Here is an 18,871-nt window from a genome sequence, read left to right on the forward strand (position 1 = left end):
TCAAAAGGCAGGTTTATGTTTAAAGACTGAGTTTAATAAGCTTGTACAATATATAAAGAGATTACAATTTATTACTTAAAAAGTTTCCTGACAAGATGTCTACAAGAAACATGACCCAAACCACACCGCCTTGTAATAATACCTCTTAAAAATTCCTGACCTCCCACTAAACACTCCTGCAGACTTCCCTGCTTCAGTCCTTGCTGAATATCTCATATATGTCCCCTATAACATTACACAGGAGGAAATGAAACGGGAAAGCCATCAGCTCAGACAGACACAAAAATGCTTCCAGGTCGGTCTGCTATCTGCCAGCCACCTTCCTGACTGGGGCTCAAGCAACCTGAGCCAGAGCAACCTGAACAATTACATTTTACCAGCAACTTTCTGTTAGCTGGGTGTAGTGGCCAAGCACCGGCATCATGGCAGCCTGTGGGTAACCTACAGAGACATGGCTCAAGCAAGGATACCTAAAGCACAGTGCCCAAGACCATGGCCAGGTGATTTTTGAGGATCTCCAAGGAAGAAGAACCCACAACCTCTGTGAGCAACCTATGCCAGTGCTCAGTCACCCAGACACTAAAGAAATAATTCCTGATGCTACAACCTCACGTGTTTCTGTTTGAACACAAAGCCTCTTGTCCTAACATTGGGCACCACTAAAAATAATCATAGACCAGAATCACAGAATGGTTTGGGTTGGAAGGGACCTTGAACAGCACCGAGTTCCAACTTCATGTCATGGGCAAGGACACCTCCCACTAGATCAGATTTGAAGCCCTATTCAACCTGGCCTTGAACACTCCCAGGGATTAGACATCCACAGATTCTCTGAGCTGCCTGTGCCAGGGCCTCATCACAAAGGGGGTGGAAAAGATCCTGGCTCTGCTTTGTTTGCATCCTCCCTTCAAATTGCCATTACTACTGGCCCTGGTTTTACAGCCTACACAAATCTGAAGTCTGAGTCTGTGCCCTGACCATAACCAGCACAGAGCTTCAAGTATGCAGAGCTGGAACCAGACAAGATCTGGTGTGAAAATAGGGATGGAAACAATGCTGGACAGGGCAAGCTGCTTCCCAGCCTCCAGAGATTACAACTTGTACGCACAACCAGCCTTGGTGCACCATGACTGCTGATCATGGGCTGGTGGTTCATGGCCCACCTGAGCTATGAGAATGTGAGCTTTCTTGTCTCCGTGGGACTCGTATTAGCTAAAAGAGACCTGCTTTTCTAGATGGAGAAGAGCTTTTATCTCTCTCTATATATTTTTTAATTCCTCACAGTAGGGTTTTGCAATCTTAGCAATGTTGCTGTGAGGGAACAGCTTGTCCCACAGTATGCCAGCAGCCATTCATGATCATTAATAGGTGAAATCTACTCTGGGATTTTTAAAGCTTTTAAGCAAGACAGAGTCTAGACTGGCATTTAGTGGCAATACAATTAAATCCTACTGAAAAAAAAAAGAAAGAGAGATGAAATTATTTTAATTACTTATTGAAGCCACTTTTCCCCTGCAGAAGTCAGGACTTGATGTGATTTAGATCAGTGCAAATCAGGTGTTACTCACTGACTCTCCAACACCATAAAGATTAAAGGGATCACAGCGTCAGCCTATAAGCCCACCTAAAGCCTGGTCTATGTTACAGCTATATTTGCAGTAAATTATTTTATATGGTTTTGTTTTTTTTTTCTTTTTTCTTTCTTATTTTTTTTTTTTTTTTTTTTTGCCCCCAATATGGCACTTGCACCACAACACCACGTGGTGACTCAGGAATTCATGTGACATGCCCTCATGCCCTAAGTGCAAATTCCATGCTTAAAGCCCCCCAGGGGCCCATGGACATGCTTTCTCTGCCTGCTCTCCATAGGCATCTTGTCCCCTGAAGTACCACCTTGCCAGCTGACCCCCAGCGGGTAGTAGAGGCCAACCATGACTGTGCTGAAGGCAGATGCCAACGGGCTCTCACCAGGACGCTGAGACCCACTTGATGTGGCACCAACCCAGGGACTATTTCACAACTGAAATGGACTTGTAGTCCCCAGTCCAGGTATGGAGAGGGCTGCTCCTTATGTCTTTACCCTACATTGTCACAATTATTGTTTCTCCTTAATGCTGGGGTGGATGACCCAATGACACTGATTTACTCCTTGGGCTTTTGCGGCCCTCCACATCAGATGCATCTCCAGTGCCTAATACTCTTCCCTTAGATAATTAAAACTTCATTTGTTGCTCCCTTGCAACGCCAGCTTTTAAAATTATACATTTTTTTTTCCTGTTAGGTTAGGATCTCTTCCAACTTCCAATCCCCAATTTAGATTACATGCTCAGAAACTAACTCCAAACATTTACTGTGTTTGAAGGTCACAGTGCTATTGATTGATTTCCAGTTATAATGTATGTTGTCCTAACATGAGTTAAAAACATTCTGGGCTAAATCCAAAAATGCTGGGATCAAAGCATCTGGACTTGTTGCTTTCATGTTTGGCACTTAAAGGGGCTGGCAGTCACCAATGTGGTCTTGGCTGGGCTATAGTTGTTTTCATTCTCTGATGTGAAACAGTTGGGAATCACAGACCCTCCAACAGTTATAGTGGACTAAATAAAAATTGGCTTAATAACCTGCCAAGCATTTGAAAGTGCCAGTCTCCACAGTTTTTCACAACTTATTGGCCATGGCATGTTTTTCTTTTCATTTCTCTCTCTCTCTCTTTTTTCTTCCTTTTCTTCCTCACTTTTTTAAAAGAAATCATTTTCTATAAATGACGCTTTTTAAGTTGGGCATTTGAAATAGGTAAGCTCTTCATCTCATCAGACTCAATTTGTCATCTTTGATCTGACTTCACTCATTCCTTTGGCTGCTCCATCTGATTTTTTAATTTTTGTTAAAAAAAAAAGAAAAAAAATTATAAAAACATTTTTCCTATCTAACTTATCACATAGGAAAATAAACAAAGTCCTATTTCTTGGCTGGCCTGCCTTAAAGATATCCTAGTAATGCATCTGCACATCAGCTTTTCACTTTCAAATGCACTTTAAACAGATTATTCCTCAAGCTTTTCATTAGTCTCCCTAGAAGTCTTCTATTTATATTTGTTGTTTATAAAGTTGTATCCAGAGGCCATTGTGCAATGTGCTGCACATAGTCAAATGCCATCAAGCTCTCAAGACAAACAATGGAAATACTTTGCAGATGGGAGCTACTTTACAGATGGCGTAGGGGGGCAGGAGAGCCATGAAGGTTGGAGAAAGAAAGAAATATGGCTGTTGGCCATGGTTGCAAAAGAAGCCAGTGGCAAAGCTAGGCACTTAACCTGTGTTCCCAACCAATTGCTTCCCCATAAATTAATTTTTCTCTCAACTTTCTAGAAGTCTTGCTGTAACTTTTAGACAATTCCCTCATGTTTCTAAAAAATAAATATGAAGCACTTGTGGTAGTGTGCAAAATCTAATTCTTCATGCATTTCACACTTTTTTTTGTTTCTGTTTTTCAGACATTTTGGCTAATTTCAGAGAAATTCGCATTGGCTTTGGCAAGAACGCTCTGGAGAGGCTCTAGCAGTTGCCCAACGTGAAGCCAGGCTGTCAGCAGTGACACACTTGGGCAATGCCAGAAAGGTCAGTGCCTTCAGAATGAAAGAGCAGCTACCATTATTTCCAGCTGGGCAATGGCATTTTGTTGCACATTAGGTTGGGCTTTACGCTCAGGCAGGTTTTAGTGTAGCCTATCGGTCAGAGAGAGCAATGCTACCCCTCTTGCTTCCCACTCTTGACAGCTAATCCAGAGCAAAACTGGATTTATTATGGCCCCAACAGCAGTACAGCCTTGCACTATACTTCAGTGTTCATGACTGATGTGATAAATGTTCTTCCCTCAATCCCTGGATGGCAGCCTAATGCTACGCTGCTGACTTTTAGCAAACATCTCCAGAGGAGCCATGCACTGCGAAAAAATACCTTAGCTGCCCAGATTACAAACTACAATTCCTTGAATTCATGCAGCCAATATCATGCCAATATCAATTAAGTGAAAAGGAATCTCCCAGCTCTTGACCTCTGAATGAAAAGCTGGGGTATGACCAAGATTGAGCAGTGATTAAAAGTTATCACACCCTCATGGCCCAAGCCACTGCTGTAGGTACAACTACTAGTTAGCAAACAGCTTTAAAATGCACACAACTCAGCGTTGTCAACTCCTGTGTTTTGCATCTCATAAGAAGTCAGGTATGCTGATACAAAAAATAGGAGACTGACTTTCATAGCTGTCCAGTGCCTTCTTTTCTTACAGTCCCCCTGCAATTTCTTTTCTTATTTTTGTGCCAGTCCCATGTTCAGGAACACCAACTTACCTCTGAGCTCTACCGACCCTCTGATGGCATCCAGCAGAGCTGCAGTCAGTGCCCATGGCTTGAATTTTGCTGTTTCCAGAGGTGACAGAGTTATTTTGAATCAGCTCTTTCCCAAGGCCTTTGTGAACTTTCCAGTCACTTCTGGGACAGTAATACTCAGACTGAAGAGAATAAAAACAGCTAGAAGTAATGTTATAGAGACAGGAAGGACATGAGGGATGAAGTGTTTAAGTAAAGAGATGATTTCAGTTCTGGCACCTCTGGCAGTGCTAAATATCTCTTTGAGACTCATAATAAAGGAAAATTGAACCTACAGCTAAGAAAACTGACGTTCAGCACAAAAAAAATCCCCTATATTTACTATTAATAAGTAGTCTAGAGACATTTAAAAGTAAGATTACTTTACAGTAAAATGAAAATAAATTTGGCCTGTAAAGGATTTTAAGGACTTTTTCTGTGCTCAGGTGAAACATTATCAATTGGTGCTGTGTGTGGTTGTATTTATGCACTTTGCTTTTCATATCACCATTAGAAAACCCCATGCACATTCTTTCCATGTAAAATAATTTTGTAAAATAACTTAGTCCAACAGTTACACCTAGTCTGAGTATCAATTTTTTTTTAAATGTTTTGATTATAAGTAAGTGAGTAAATGAGCATATGTGCAATTATATTTTGGGTGCAATAGCTTTAGCCGGCACATTTTGGCATTTTATTTTATTAGCTAAAAGCTCACATATGGTTTCCATGCTTCCAATCTGGCTTTAAGGATGCAACGGTTGAATTAAGCAATGGTTCTCCTCACACCAATTCCCCTAGATATACTTAAAAAGTCCATTCAGATTATAAAAAAAAGTAAATTAAGGTTTATAATATTCAGAAGGTGGCCCATGGTAGTGACTAATACAGCACTATCTTGTAAGTGCCCTTGCACCCCGCAGAAACTGTTATAAGGCGTTTCACAGTTTAAAATATTAAATCACTTCTATGATTCTGTGGGGGAGAGTCATGCCTGGATGCCAGGATTTTTCTTTTAAGAACAATGATGCTGTTGTATCAGCATAGGCACTACTACCAGATACCTGGTTACCTCACACGGCCACTAGGACTTGTCGGTCCTGCAGCACCCAATGTTAGACCTGGGGGGATCTGGGAAGGACTTGGAGAATACCAAGACTGAGCTATCAAGCTTAGTAAGTCCAAAGAGAGTTAAAAAGATGCCTATATTTTTATATATATATATTTTTACATGGGAGACATGGTAGCTGTCTCCCAGCACAAAATAGTGCGGTCGTGAAAAGAGCAACGATCCTCTCTGCATCTCTTGGGGAGAGAAATCAGTTGCATTTTCAGCAGAGGTGCTGTGGTTTGGATGTTAGGGAAAGCTTCCTAACTGCAAAGGTCATGAAGCACTTAATGAAAAGAGTGGAGTTAGTGAGTCCCTTGAGAAGAGGTTTTCAATAACAGTGAAGGCAAACACATGTCAGGGATGGTCTTGGCATCAACACAGCAGCTTGACTACGTGACCTCAAAAAGTCCCAGCCAACTTCACATTTCTGTGAGCTCATGAAAATCCATCAAGCATGTCTAGAAGAACAAGAGTGCAGGACTCCTCTACTGTACTGATACAAAAGAAAATCATATTGAGGTTATTCTTTTTGTATGTTCTTCTTCACGGTAGAAACATCCAAATTTCCAGTCCCTTTTCTGGGCTTCTAATTCATTTTGCCCAACAGACTTCTGATGAAGAAAAGCAGGTTCAACATGAGGGGTCATGAACATCCTCCCACTGAGCACCTGTGTTTGCTGTTGAGTGCAGGTGTGACTTTTGGAGATTTTTCAGAGCCACCTTCTAAGCACAATTGCTCTATTTTAAGTGAGATTTTCAGAGACTGAACTACTGTGATCCAATCTGCATCACGTCTCACAGACAAAAAAAACTGTGTACGCAGATACTGGGCTCTAAATTCAACATTTTATCATTGCAAGGTGGGGAGAAGTGGTCTCCTCTTTCAGTATTTACCTGACTGTCTATTGGCTGGTAAGTGTTCCGCCTAATTAAAGACTAAAACATCAGAAATAGAGGCTTGCTTCTACAGAATCTTCAAGTTTCCAACTAAATCCATCCTAATTTAGCAAAACAAGCAAGATTGAGTGTAAATCATGTACTTACATACACTTAAGTATAGGATTCGACAGTTTGCTGAGTAGGGTTCCTACATTACTAAGTCATTGGCTGCTAGTCTTGGCTCTATTTTCAGCTAAATCAAAATGGGAAAAGGTTTCCATACTGAGATGAAGCCAAGATCTTCAAGTTTTTTTCTCTCCCTTCCTCTCTTCCTCCTCCCTCCCTGTCTGTCTACCCCCACTCTCTAACTGAATAAGATAGATGCTTGACAACTGTTTCTATATTGCTAATAGCCTGGAATTTAGGTCTTTGGGTGTGGAAAATTCAAGACAAAATATCTGCTCTGATGCATTCATTATAGAGTTGTAATCCCAGTTCTTGCTTATTTTAGGTATGTTGACTACGGCACTACTTAAATTAGCAGCATGCTTGTGATTTGGGTAAATCATGGACTGAAGAAACTCTAAAGATTCAGTTGATATTTTAAAGAGTAGCCAACATTTTTCCCCCAGCTCTTTAGAGATATCAAACTCCCGTAACTCTGCTTGGAGTTGAAGAAGATGACCTCATCTTTTCTGAAGATCAGCTTTACTTTTCGTGTTCGAGAACAGAATCACTGTCTGCAATCTCTTAAAAAAATGCAGACCTTGGAAGCCTTTCCTTCTTAGTACCCGTGAAATGAAATAATAAAAACATTGAGAGCTTGGAGAACAAGTGAATATTGTGTTGAAAATTCCATGTAGTGTCTGGAATGGCCCACATGGACATGAGATCTGCAAGATCAAGAGATGCTTCAGCCCTACTGCTGACACTTGAAAAAACCATTACAAGCCTTATGGAGGAAAACAAAGTAATGGAAACATCCGCTTAAAAGGAACTTTTCCAATCACTGGTACTCCATTCATTATATGCCTGAGTGGTTCCAGAGACAACAGAAAACTATGCATTGTTGCAATGCCAAGAACAAGAGAGGCAATACGGATGTTGTGTTGCTTCTCACTCGTGGCAATCTGAACATTTTCATACCCTCTCCATTTTGCCCAGCTGAAGTCATCAGGCAGGAGGTTGGTGCCACTGTCTCACTCATGCCCAAATGTGGGGCTGAGCCAGGGCAGTGGAAGCATTTTGGGGACCTGTCCAGCCAGATGCAGGTTGGGTTACAGGGCTAGCACCAGAGCTGTGGCTGCCTGCAACAGCTACACAAGGCACTGGCTTAAAAACAGGCATAGTGGGCAGGATTTCTGCCTGATATTTTGTCAAGCTAAAAAGCTTTTACAAGAGTTAGAGCATTTTATGGCAGGTAAAAACACAGCAGTCATTTAATTAACAGTACCTCAAAGTCTTTCCTGTAGAGAACTGCATGGCCAAAGTTTTCCCAGACCCACTGTGATAACCTTATTTAACTTTGGACAATATTACTTAATCTTTGCTCTGTAAACCAGACTTCAGCTATTTCCCCAGTGTCACTGCAGTGTAGCAGTTGCCTACATTACAGTCCAGACTCTCCAGCATGGCGGATATTTGAAAATGTCACCATCTGTTACAGGTATCTCAAGTGCACTTTCAAAAACCTAATCCCAAGACCCAGCAAGACTCGCACAATAATGTAGTGCTCTGGCCTTTTTCAGAATGAGAAGCAACAGCTGTTAATGAGAATTGCTTCTGATCTATATCTAATGGAGGGAAGAGCGTGCTCTTTCCAAATAGAAGCAGAGGGTTTCTGCTCAAAACACTCCTTGCTGCACCAAGTAAGGAAGTAACAACTTTACATTTTCTCCATTACCTACACTGAGACCAATGGGCCAAAGGTCCATAGCGAGGAGTAGCTGCTACAACCCAATATGAAGTCTACCTCTATCTGCTGGAGTCATCAACTTCTGTTGAGTTTTAACCACTCCAGAATGGGTTAAGTAATGGGTACATGTGATGAAATTGTGCAATTTGTATTTTTTTGGCTCAATGTGCAGTCTAAACTAATGATCTTGGCTGATGCAGACTTTTTTTGATCTTTCCTTTTTGGCCTCTTATAAGTTAAACTTACCCAGAACTTTATGACAAGGATACACATCCACTTAACGCCAGTCGGTGTAGATTAGCATTTGCAAAGACTATTTTTGTTGTGCTATTTTGCATCTTGGTGCAGTTTTCTACATCTCTTAAATGTAAAAGTAAACAAACACCCCTACATCTGGGACCAGATTTTCAAGTGGAGCTCAGAACCAGATATTTTTCCTTCCCTAAGTGCTCAGCACCCACAGCAGGGCCAGAATTTAAAGCCAGTTCAGCTAAACCAGGGCCAGGTTTCCACAGAAACATGGAGAACCAGAGGCTGCCATTGAGACAAATATGTACAGACTTGTCGTTTAACTCATCCTCCCACCCAGGAATGAGAATATGACACAGTACTGCAGCAATAACAATATCAGCTATTGATAACAACAGCAACGACCCTATGACAGGCGCCTAAACAGCTGGGAGGAATGTTGGCTATGGAGGGCAATTGCTCAAGTCCCCAGTGAAGACCTGAGTGTTTGCTTATGCTCTCACTTGGCAAGACACAGTGCTATCAAGATGCTATTTAGTGTTTGAGTAAGATTATCATTTCTGACATGCCACTGATTCCTTGAAACATAAGAAAGCCGTTGGGAAGGGAGATATGCTTTTGCTAACTGTTCTTCCTTGCCGATTTACTGGGCCTAAGCCTGATTTATGAAGTGTAGCACTGGACAGGATGTTGCCAGTTGAGGTTGTATATAGTATGTCAGTTGCAGAATTTACAGACGACCTATGTTCTGTAGGGAAATGGCTCTACACTGGATAGAGGATGATCTGAGCAGGTGTTTTCCATCTCCAGCTTCTATGGCAAATTGAGTCTTTCAGTCTGATGACTGCCAAGCGCACATTTAATTGGACAGGAGAGCTAGTTGGTTGAACAAAGCTGGGAAGTCCTGCCTCTAGCCATACAAGCAGCCTGATAAATTTCTTTATGCTACAATCCCTCCTGTTTTGCATTTTCTTTCCACAAACATCCAAGTGACCCAAATTCATGGAAATTTCATGGTCTCACACAAAAAAAAATTACTGGAAGTCATTTTTGCACATACAAAGTTGCGTACTGGTAGTCATGGGATGAAAGCACCAGGTGGTAAGTGGCACAATTCGGTACCAAGCAACATCAGAATATCAAACCCAGGAGCACTGAATGGTCACGTCAAAAAACACCACTCAAGAAATCAGTAAGAAAAAAAGAATGTTATGGAATAATGATTACAAAGATCATCTGCCTTGTAAGGAATTGCACGGCATGTCAGAAACAACATTCATTATGTGTAACTGTTATGCATAATGTATCTTTTTTAAGGCTTTCTTGTTTTTTTCTCTCAACTATTACAAAGCAAAAACACCACTTATTTGCTCACTGCATGTAACGATCTGCAACTTTAAAACTCCTTTCTCCTCAGTGTAACTGTTCGTCCTCAGACAGGCTGCAGCAGAGCTGCACTAAGATGCTTAAGAGGATGTCAAGAAAAAGCCATTTACTAGGGAAATCTCTCTCACTCTTCAATACAGTTTTGTGACAACATATGCACACAGTATCCTCTCAGAGGCAAGGTGAATAAACACGTGTCTTTTAAGCAAACATTTATAATGTATTTCATTATGGGGGAAGGACAGTTTCAATTTAGAAGTGATGCCAACACTATGTTGACATTTTTTTTAAATTATTTTTTTATTTTTTTTTCCCTAAGCTGCAGTTAAAATGAAAATGTCCAGACAGACATTTAGCATAAGGCTCGGGAGAGTGTTTCTTTTGGCCACTTCTAATATTGAATTTCACGTAAAAAATGAAATACAAAAGAATGAGGTTGGGGAGAAAATACAGAAGAAAAATTTGTTTGTAGATGAATGACTCTGTGTGAACCCATCCAAAAACATCAATGGAATTGTTCATTAAAAATAGACTTGGAAGATAGTTAGAAAAGTTTCACTTACTTTGAACTTTCTGAAGGCAAATAGGGTCTCTGAGCCAGCAATGTATTTGTGCACGTCCCTTGTGTGCAGCAAAAGGGACATACACAACTACCTCCTTCACCAGTCAAAGTTCAGATTATATGGCACTGGTTCGTTTTGGGGTGATTTAGGCTCACCTTTGGTGGCAGTTCTGCACTGGGCAAGGAACTTTGTCCCTCTTTTTCACCTTTTTGCATTCAGATTTGCAGTTCCCCAGGCCAGAGAGCAGCTCGTGTTTTCTCCTTCCCAGCAGTTAATAGGACAGAGGCAGGGGCTGGGCCCTCAGAAGAGTTACTCACCCCTATTTAAGAGGACTCCTCACATCCTAGAAGTTAAGCAGTGCTTAAAGGCCTTCCTGGCCGGGTTGGAGCAGGGTAATTATCCCCTGTAGGGAACCCTGTCCATCGAGCTGTGAGAAACTTCAAATCCTACTGACTTCACTGGCCCTTCAGAGCTCTCAGCACCTTCCAAGATTAATTCCTCAAGCAGAGAGAGGTCTAGAAACATATATATTAGAGCACGTTACATCTTCAGCTGCAGTAGGGCTCTTTCTGGTGAACTTGACAAAGGACAGATTATATATTATGCCATACCATAAACTTCAGCAATCAAGAATTCAGAAAATACCCCGTTCTATTACTCTCCTCACTTTGACATGAAATATTAAACACCGCTTACCAAAGTAATGTTATTGAACACAGATGTCTGCTATCACTTTCAAATTGTTCAAGTCAATCTAGGTTTATATATTTTCCTTACTTAAGTGTTCGTATAAACCAAAGTGTGCCCTGACAGTAATGATTTCACAATATAATATATTCAATTAAGGAGACAAATATGCATTTACATTTTTACTGAACTCCTTTCACATATTCATCGGCTTCAGCTCCGACTTCTTTTTGACTTTTGGTGGAAAATAAAGGAAAAGAAAGGGTGCCACCTACTGAGATACTCAGATATTTTTAAAGCCTGAAAAGTTGTGCAAATAGCCAATATGCTCATTTCAGATAAAAATAAACAAACATGAAAGCTACGTTCATAAGCTGGTGGGAGGGGGGCTGTGGATAATCATTTTCTTTCATCAGCTCACTTGATGACAAGATCACTTACCCAAGGTGTAGGAGAAGCCAAATCTACCTCCCTCTTGTATCTCAGCAGGTTTGAATTCACCTATTCCCCTGGAAAACCCAAGCAAAATGAATCAATCTGTCACAGTCTGTGAATAAGTCAGCAAATGAGAATCTACAAGAGATGTATCATCAATACAAACTGTTCCATGGGACCCATGTCATTTAGTATCTAGTCACTAATTGGAAATGTACACTGTTAAACAGCAGCACATAAACTTCATGCAATAGATGAGATTTAAGCATCTACTTACATCAAAAACTCCACTGAGAATGTGCATCATGACATTTTTAATATACCTACAGACCCAAGAATGAAGACAGGCTCTTAGTACTGGTTTTAAAGACCAACAGCTTTGATTTTCATGGGCAGAAATTGACCATACATATAAAGATCTCCGTAAACGCATGTTGAAGGAAGAAGCTCATGTCTCTGATAAATCGTGGATATACAGGTGGCATGAACTTACGGTTTTTTGGAGTTAAGGAATCAGAACTCTTTGTTCTTTCTGCATATAGAGTAGAGAAGAGATGCTACGCAATATCAGGGGAATGGCATGAAAAGCAGAAGTCAGCCATTTATCACCTATAATGAAGTGGGCCCACTTTGGAACTGAAAATGGATAGTTACAAAGTGAGAATCCAATGGACAGGTAAATAAACTGTCTATGATAGATAATGCTATGGTAAGGAGGACCTGGAGTAGATCATCTTTCGTATCTGGACAAACGCCTCTTCCCTAACACAAGTTCCCAGAGGATCTCAAATGTAAGCTCAACAAACTTCATCAATCCCTCCCCACCAAATGCGAGATAAGCTCTTCTGAGTCCTCACCAGACTTGAAGGTACAGCTTTATCTTGGTCTCTGCAGATGCAGACAGACCAGAGGTTTACAGAAGTACCGTGTGCATTTAATGTTTGCCAAATTTTCTGGTGTTGGGAACTGGTGTAGCAATAACATACTTGGGAAAATAATTGTGAAATGTTAACAAGTCCTTATTGTTAACAGGTGTTTCTGGCAGAGATTCCTTCAGGGCAACTTGGACAACACACCATAGTTCAGTTGGTAATGGCATTTTTCCCAGAGGGACCTTCAAAGTCTCCTGTGTGGTGCTTTGTATTCCTGGCAGTGCAGTCAGGAAGAAACCCAGTTTTCAACATCCTCCTTTATGCCCACTCAAAATAAAACATGCCTTTATCAGCTGTTATGTATTTTACATCTCACATGACTTGGCACGCGCTTATCACGTGATTGCCTTAGCTCAGTGCTCTAAAGCACCATTTATGTATTCAAGATAACATGCACTGTGGATTGGCCCCTTTTTCAGTGCCTGGAATGTTCAGTGACTGTTCTCTGCTTGCACAAGCACTCACCAAGACATACACTAAATGAACTTTTCCTGCTGCTATGGTTTGGTGAAATCATTCTTTCCCAAACTTTTATAGACCTGCTGCATACTCTGGGGGAACCAACTCTGCATCTCTGGAGCATCTCCCTTGTTAGCAGAAGTTTTAGGATTTACACTGAAGAATTATTAAAAAAATAAGAAGGATTATTATTATTATTATTATTATTATTATTATTATTATTATTATTATTATTATTATTATTATTATTATTATTATTATTATTACTATTATTATTATTATTATTATTGAGTTAGGAATCAGAACTAACAGGAAATTCACCTCAAATTCATCATTATAACATACCTTTTTTTTTTTTCTCTCTTTTTTTCTTAGTGAAAAACTGACTTCAGAATGCTGGAAGCACTGCCTAATGAACACCCTGGAGGTGTTCAAGGCCAGGTTGGATGGGGCCCTGGGCAGCCTGGTCTGGTATTAAATGTGGAGGTTGGTGGCTCTGTCAGTGGCAGGGGGCTTAGAGATTCCTGATCCTTGAGGTCCCTTCCAACTCGGGCCATTCTGTGATTCTGTAATGTGCTGCCCACAAATCACGTGTCTCCATTATACCTTGTAGGTGGAACTTTATGAACTAAAGGTGCAAGACTATCAAACTAATGTGCAAAGGGAAGAAATTAATGTCCAAAGGAAGAAAAAAGCCAGGTGCCACTCCACAGAAGAAAAGCTTTGCAACAAGAAACCAAACCAAAACAACCCTGCCAACACCCTTTTCAATGACATTAAGATTTTCCAGGCTCTTGACTTCCACCTTGACTTTTGGAATAATATATGGTGGAGAAAAGAGTCCCACTGGATCTGAGGGGAGACTTTGCTACAACAATAGTGGTGCTGGCAAAATGTCTCCTTTCAACACATTCTTGAGTTTGCATTTTAAGTGGTTTTGCCACATTGGCAGCCAAAAATAACTATTTTCTGATCAAATTCACTAGTTCTTGTAAAAGTTTAACATGTTAAATGTGTCTGTGAACAGTTCTAATAGCTCTTGAAGGTGTCTGGTCAAACTTCTTGCTCTCAGAGGGGGAAAGAGAGTAGAATAGGGCACAGCAAAAGGTTCAAGTAGGGCAGCACCCTGACCACAGCCTTCATTATGAGGCTGACCCTGCAGCCATCCCACTCCTCATTACCCAGGAGTACATCCCATATATAACATGATGCTTTAATGCTTGCTGTTCTGTACTTCATACATACCCTTAAGGTTAAAGTAATAATTAAGAGCAGATTTCTCATGTGCCTAGTAGAGCAAGGCCAAGATCCACACTGGCTACCACAACATAAATGTCAAATAGAAAAGTAAAAAAAGCCAAACCGACAGGCAGGAATTGCCCCTGCAGCCTCTGCTCGTACTGATCTTATTCTTTGTTGACGACATACAGAAAGGAATCTCACTGCACATCTTACAAGACATATAAATCATTCAAAACTGGATTCCTGGCTGAAAAAACAAAAAACAAAAAAAAAACCCGCCAGCTGCAAAAACCAGAGCATTTTCATTAAGTCACTTTGTAAGTAATTTATAGCACACCAAGACTGACAAAATAACAAAGAAATGACAGGGCAGCTTCTTATTAATTAGAACTGGAACAACGGGACAGAATCAGTGTGAACAGTGCAGTATTTCAACCCCAAATGGGGCTCCACTAGAGCAGGAAACGTGCACTCACTTAACCCTGGTGCCCCCACATCTTCTGAGCAGTAAAGGAATGAGACAAACCTTGAAGTTTCACAGCAGGTTTCTTTCATGCTTCTGGAAGAACTCTGAAGGAGTTGTAGGCAGATGTAGAAAACATCAATGCAGAAACCTGCAAATTTTGTATTTCTGCTGCTAAGAGGTCTGTGCAAGTGCTGGGGCCATATGAACAGATGGACTTCTGCTGCTTAGGACAAGCAGAGCGGCCTCAGGCAGGACCAGCACTGCTCCATTTGAGAATCCTTTGCTCAGATGGACCACGCTCTGCTACCGATGCTGGTAGGTCATAGCTTGCTAAATTCATTAATTAATCGAAATTTTACCTCTGGGCAGCAGCAGGACTAGCTGGGATCTCTTGCATCAAGCAATCACAGCCCTTAAAGTAATTAATTAAATTCTCATTAGGTCTTTGGAATCACTAGAGGGAGTCATGAGAACATGCCTTAAGCCAAGATGTTACATCTGGACCGGAGAAAACACCCATTAGACGGTGGCATGAAGCATTTTAAAAATTAACTATAATATCTACACCACATGCAGCTTCTCAAGATGTTTTGCTGTCATCAGCTTACTAAAAGATAAAGATTTATTGGGTTATTACTGAGAAGGAAGCTGGATACTGCCAAATGGCATGGACAGTTAAATGACTAGTTGCTGACATCTTTATTCATATATAAAACAACAGAGTTGAACAGTGTTTTTTTTAACTACTATGCTTGAAGAAATCAACAAAGCGGTATCTTATCGTACAGAACTTATAAGTCATTTTTAAATCATTCCCAGGTTTTGGACAGTTTGGTTTTTATTGTTATTTTTCCCCTCTGTATATACAGAATACTTCACTGTATATACAGAATACTGCACTATCACTCTGTGAACTTTCAGAGTGGACTGAAATAAGAGATAACAATACTAGCTACAGATGGGCTTAACACTGCTTGAAGATGCTGAAGGGACTGTGACACAGAGAAGTGCTCCCATCATTGCAGTCACAACATTATTCTTGTCCCCATTGACATACATGTACTGAGAGGATATGTGAACTTTTCAAGCAATATCTTTTTTAAAAGCTTACGACACAGACCAACACTTGCTTTGCGCAGGTTGAGCGCATTAACTCACCATGTCTACATTTGATCGGCTCTTAACAGCAGCCACTGGGACTGAGGGGTTACTGCAATAACTTCAACAGCTTCACTAAATGGTTTAAGTGTTGCTTCTAATAAAAAAAATAAAAAATATGGAGCACGTTACAAGAATTACTGGACTATCTTTACAACACATGTCAAAAAGATGACAAACCTAATGAAGCTAATTATTCTACTCCTTGCTGAAAACTGTATGAAAAATGAAGTAAATCGCATACATCAAAATCCTGCAGTATTGTAAAGCTCAATTTAAGAAGTGTTTGCTCTGAAATTTAAATGTAAGTCCAAGTCTGTAAAGCTGTTCTCCCAGGATCTCCACATCTGCCCACTTCTTCTCCAACAGCATGATATACTGTCTCCCCTTTGTTACACATTTTGAATTCAATTTAGCATGCTACTTCCAATTAACCAGCACACACTTACTGCATTATTTGGCATTAAACAGGCCCATGTGTTCCTTTAGCTCCTGCCAATGTGAGAAGACAATACCCTTAAGGTGAACAAGGCTATATGTTCAGTGAGTATTAGGCTCTGGGAAGTGTCCAAGAAGTCTGATGGAAGCCTGCAGGTGTGCGGTTTCAAATGCCTTCAAAGTGCTTAATGCCCAAGTCTTCCAGAAATGTTACACTTCATAACCAGCTTCTTCCAACAAGATTTATGCTCTGTTTTGAATATTTCTTCTACTCTGGAGTCTAAGTGCCAGAAACCTCTATTTATCAGGCTCATTCACAGGACAAGTTGCTCTGGTCAGGGATCTTTATATAAACCCATTTATACATAAGGTCATTACTTATTCCATACAAACCACTAAAAGCAGATGTGATTTCCAAGTGCTTGCTTTGAATGTAAATTAGTTTAATAAATTTTCATCTACAATGCAAGTCTTTTGCACTAAGACCATCAATAAGGAGAAAATGAGCAAATTTAATGACATCTTAACATGAAAAATAGCATCTTTTCACTATGATATGTGTACAAAAGAAAGTATGGTACAGATTTGGGATATATTCCACATATTCTTAGAAAAAGACTACAAACCCATAGACATAATAGTGTTATGCATGTGCTTGTTGATAGCAATAGAACAAGCAATACATACTCTAAAAGCAGAGAGTCCTTGCTTGCTACTGAAAATTGCTTTATAGTGTTAGAATCTAGAGCTTTGGCCCTGCAAAATAATTGCTGGGCATGGCTGCAGCAGTCAGTTGTGGGTCAACACACAGGAAAAGTCCTTGAGGATCCAGGGTTTGAGAAGGTATCCAGCTTGACTACAAAAGAAAAAAAGAGGGATGGGGATGATGGAGGTTTCTGGTTCCACCAGTTCTTTTTAAGAACTCTTCAGAATTCTGCTCTGATGATAAAAAAAGCAAACTCTATCAGAGACGTTTTTTGTCATTGTTAGATCAACAGCATGAAGCCACGATGGCTCCAAACTCTGTCTTTTGCTCTTCTGGAAAGGACATAAAGGTATAATTTCCATGTTTGTCCTGTTGGCAACTTCTGATACTATGATGGTTATTACTTGCACAAACAGAAATCTGCAGCCAATCAAAATAATATGGTTGGCAAGAAATCTGGGTAAACTTTAATAGCTATGGTTCTTCAACATAAAAAGGATAAAAGTGGAATAATAATTTTTGGCAGGAGAAGCAGGGAATTTTTAAAATTCTGATTGTTTTCCTATGAGGATACTGTTATAAATACTGAAGTCTAACTTAAAACATGTTCTTCTGGTTTCATGAATTCTCATTGAATAAAATTCTGCTGGACCCACTGAGTTGCACTCAACTCATTGCCACTCTTCTCAAATTGGAGTTATCTGGAATGGCAGAGAGTGGCATCTGGCACACAAATAGCATGTTCAAAATAATCTAAATGTCTTTCTGAAAGGAGTTATCTGCATATGCAAGCGTGTTACAGTGGAATACACAGAGCGCTCATTTCAAGAAAGCATAATTAACTTAGGTCCTCTGGGAAACAGAGCCAAGAAAGTCATTTACCAAGTGGAAGACAGGCATAAATTTAGTCACAAAAAGCGTTCTCACTGAAATTTTTGCTTTCATGTTCAACAAGTGACAGCGCTGTGTTCAGGATGCTATCAGCCTGACACTGATTCCACTGACGAACAAAATAAGGGGAGTTAAGTCACTTTAGTAGTAATTAAGTTCACCTTCTGTAACATGAATCAGCTAGGATATTAATTTAGTGGATTTTCCATTACCAAAAGTACACGCAGTCTAAGAGAATCAATTAAGCACAGAATAACTTAAGTGTGTTAATATGAGGACAGGAACAGAGTCAAAATATACTCTTGATTTCACAAGCAAGTAAACTGACTTAACCAACAGCTAATTATGACTAGTGTTAGCTTTTCTTCCAGAAGCTGATATCCTGTAAACATTTTCCCTGCCTTGTGAAAAGCGAAAACCTTCACATATAGCAACCTTCTATATAGCAAACCAAGAAAACAAAATGAAAAGTAACCTAGCAAAGGTCTTCTAAAATTTTTGAAATACATATTTTTGATTTGTACCTTTATATGGCTGTACCTTATTCTACGTTTTGGAACAGAAAATCATGTTAAGATCCAAATCAGGACAATCAGTCCTATGGAACTGAAGTAAACTTCTTTCCCCAGGGTAAGAACATTAAGTAATTATGATGTATTTTGAAGAAGGAATTAATAAAAAAAACTGCTACATGTGAATAGTTTAGTATGAATTGGCATTTTTCAGCTTAACTTAAAAAAATAAGTCTGCTGAAGTATTTCCCAAGCAGATCTTCTTGGGCTTCTGATATACTGGTACAGAGTCAGCATCAACCACTTATAACGTGTGTTTCATCATGTACCTAAAATGGTAACATTCTTCAATAATACTCAATGCAAAATCTTTTTTTTTTTTCCTTTATAGAACATATTTACAATTCTAATATCAAGTTACTGTGAAAAATGTAAACAAGATACACAGGTGAAAGGAATATGGCTTGAGAAAAGCT

At 39.9% G+C, this 18,871-nt stretch overlaps 1 protein-coding gene across 46 annotated transcripts in view; it reads right to left on the reverse strand.

The window, feature by feature from the left end:
- The window catches only part of LOC107318346 (uncharacterized), a 183,110-nt gene that overhangs the window by 10,788 nt on the left and 153,451 nt on the right, over positions 1–18,871 (reverse strand). For 21 of the 46 annotated variants that reach the window (XR_014933382.1, XR_014933374.1, XR_014933380.1 and 18 more), the window contains 5 exons: positions 16,974–17,142; positions 15,849–15,945; positions 11,598–11,665; positions 10,787–10,984; positions 4,349–4,509 (listed from right to left, as the gene is read on the reverse strand). The exons of 1 other annotated variant lie outside the window; for it this stretch is intronic. The gene's annotated coding sequence lies outside the window, so the exon portion shown is untranslated. Of the gene's footprint in view, positions 1–4,348; positions 4,510–10,786; positions 10,985–11,597; positions 11,666–13,971; positions 14,472–14,750; positions 14,839–15,848; positions 15,946–16,973; positions 17,143–18,871 lie in introns of those variants that run through there. 24 more of the 46 variants (XR_014933393.1, XR_014933370.1, XR_014933388.1 and 21 more) reach the window with 9 other exon arrangements.

Source organism: Coturnix japonica, chromosome 12 (assembly GCF_054131305.1).
Source record: "Coturnix japonica strain WE chromosome 12, WE-NBRP24, whole genome shotgun sequence".
NCBI classification, from domain to species: Eukaryota; Metazoa; Chordata; class Aves; order Galliformes; family Phasianidae; genus Coturnix; species Coturnix japonica.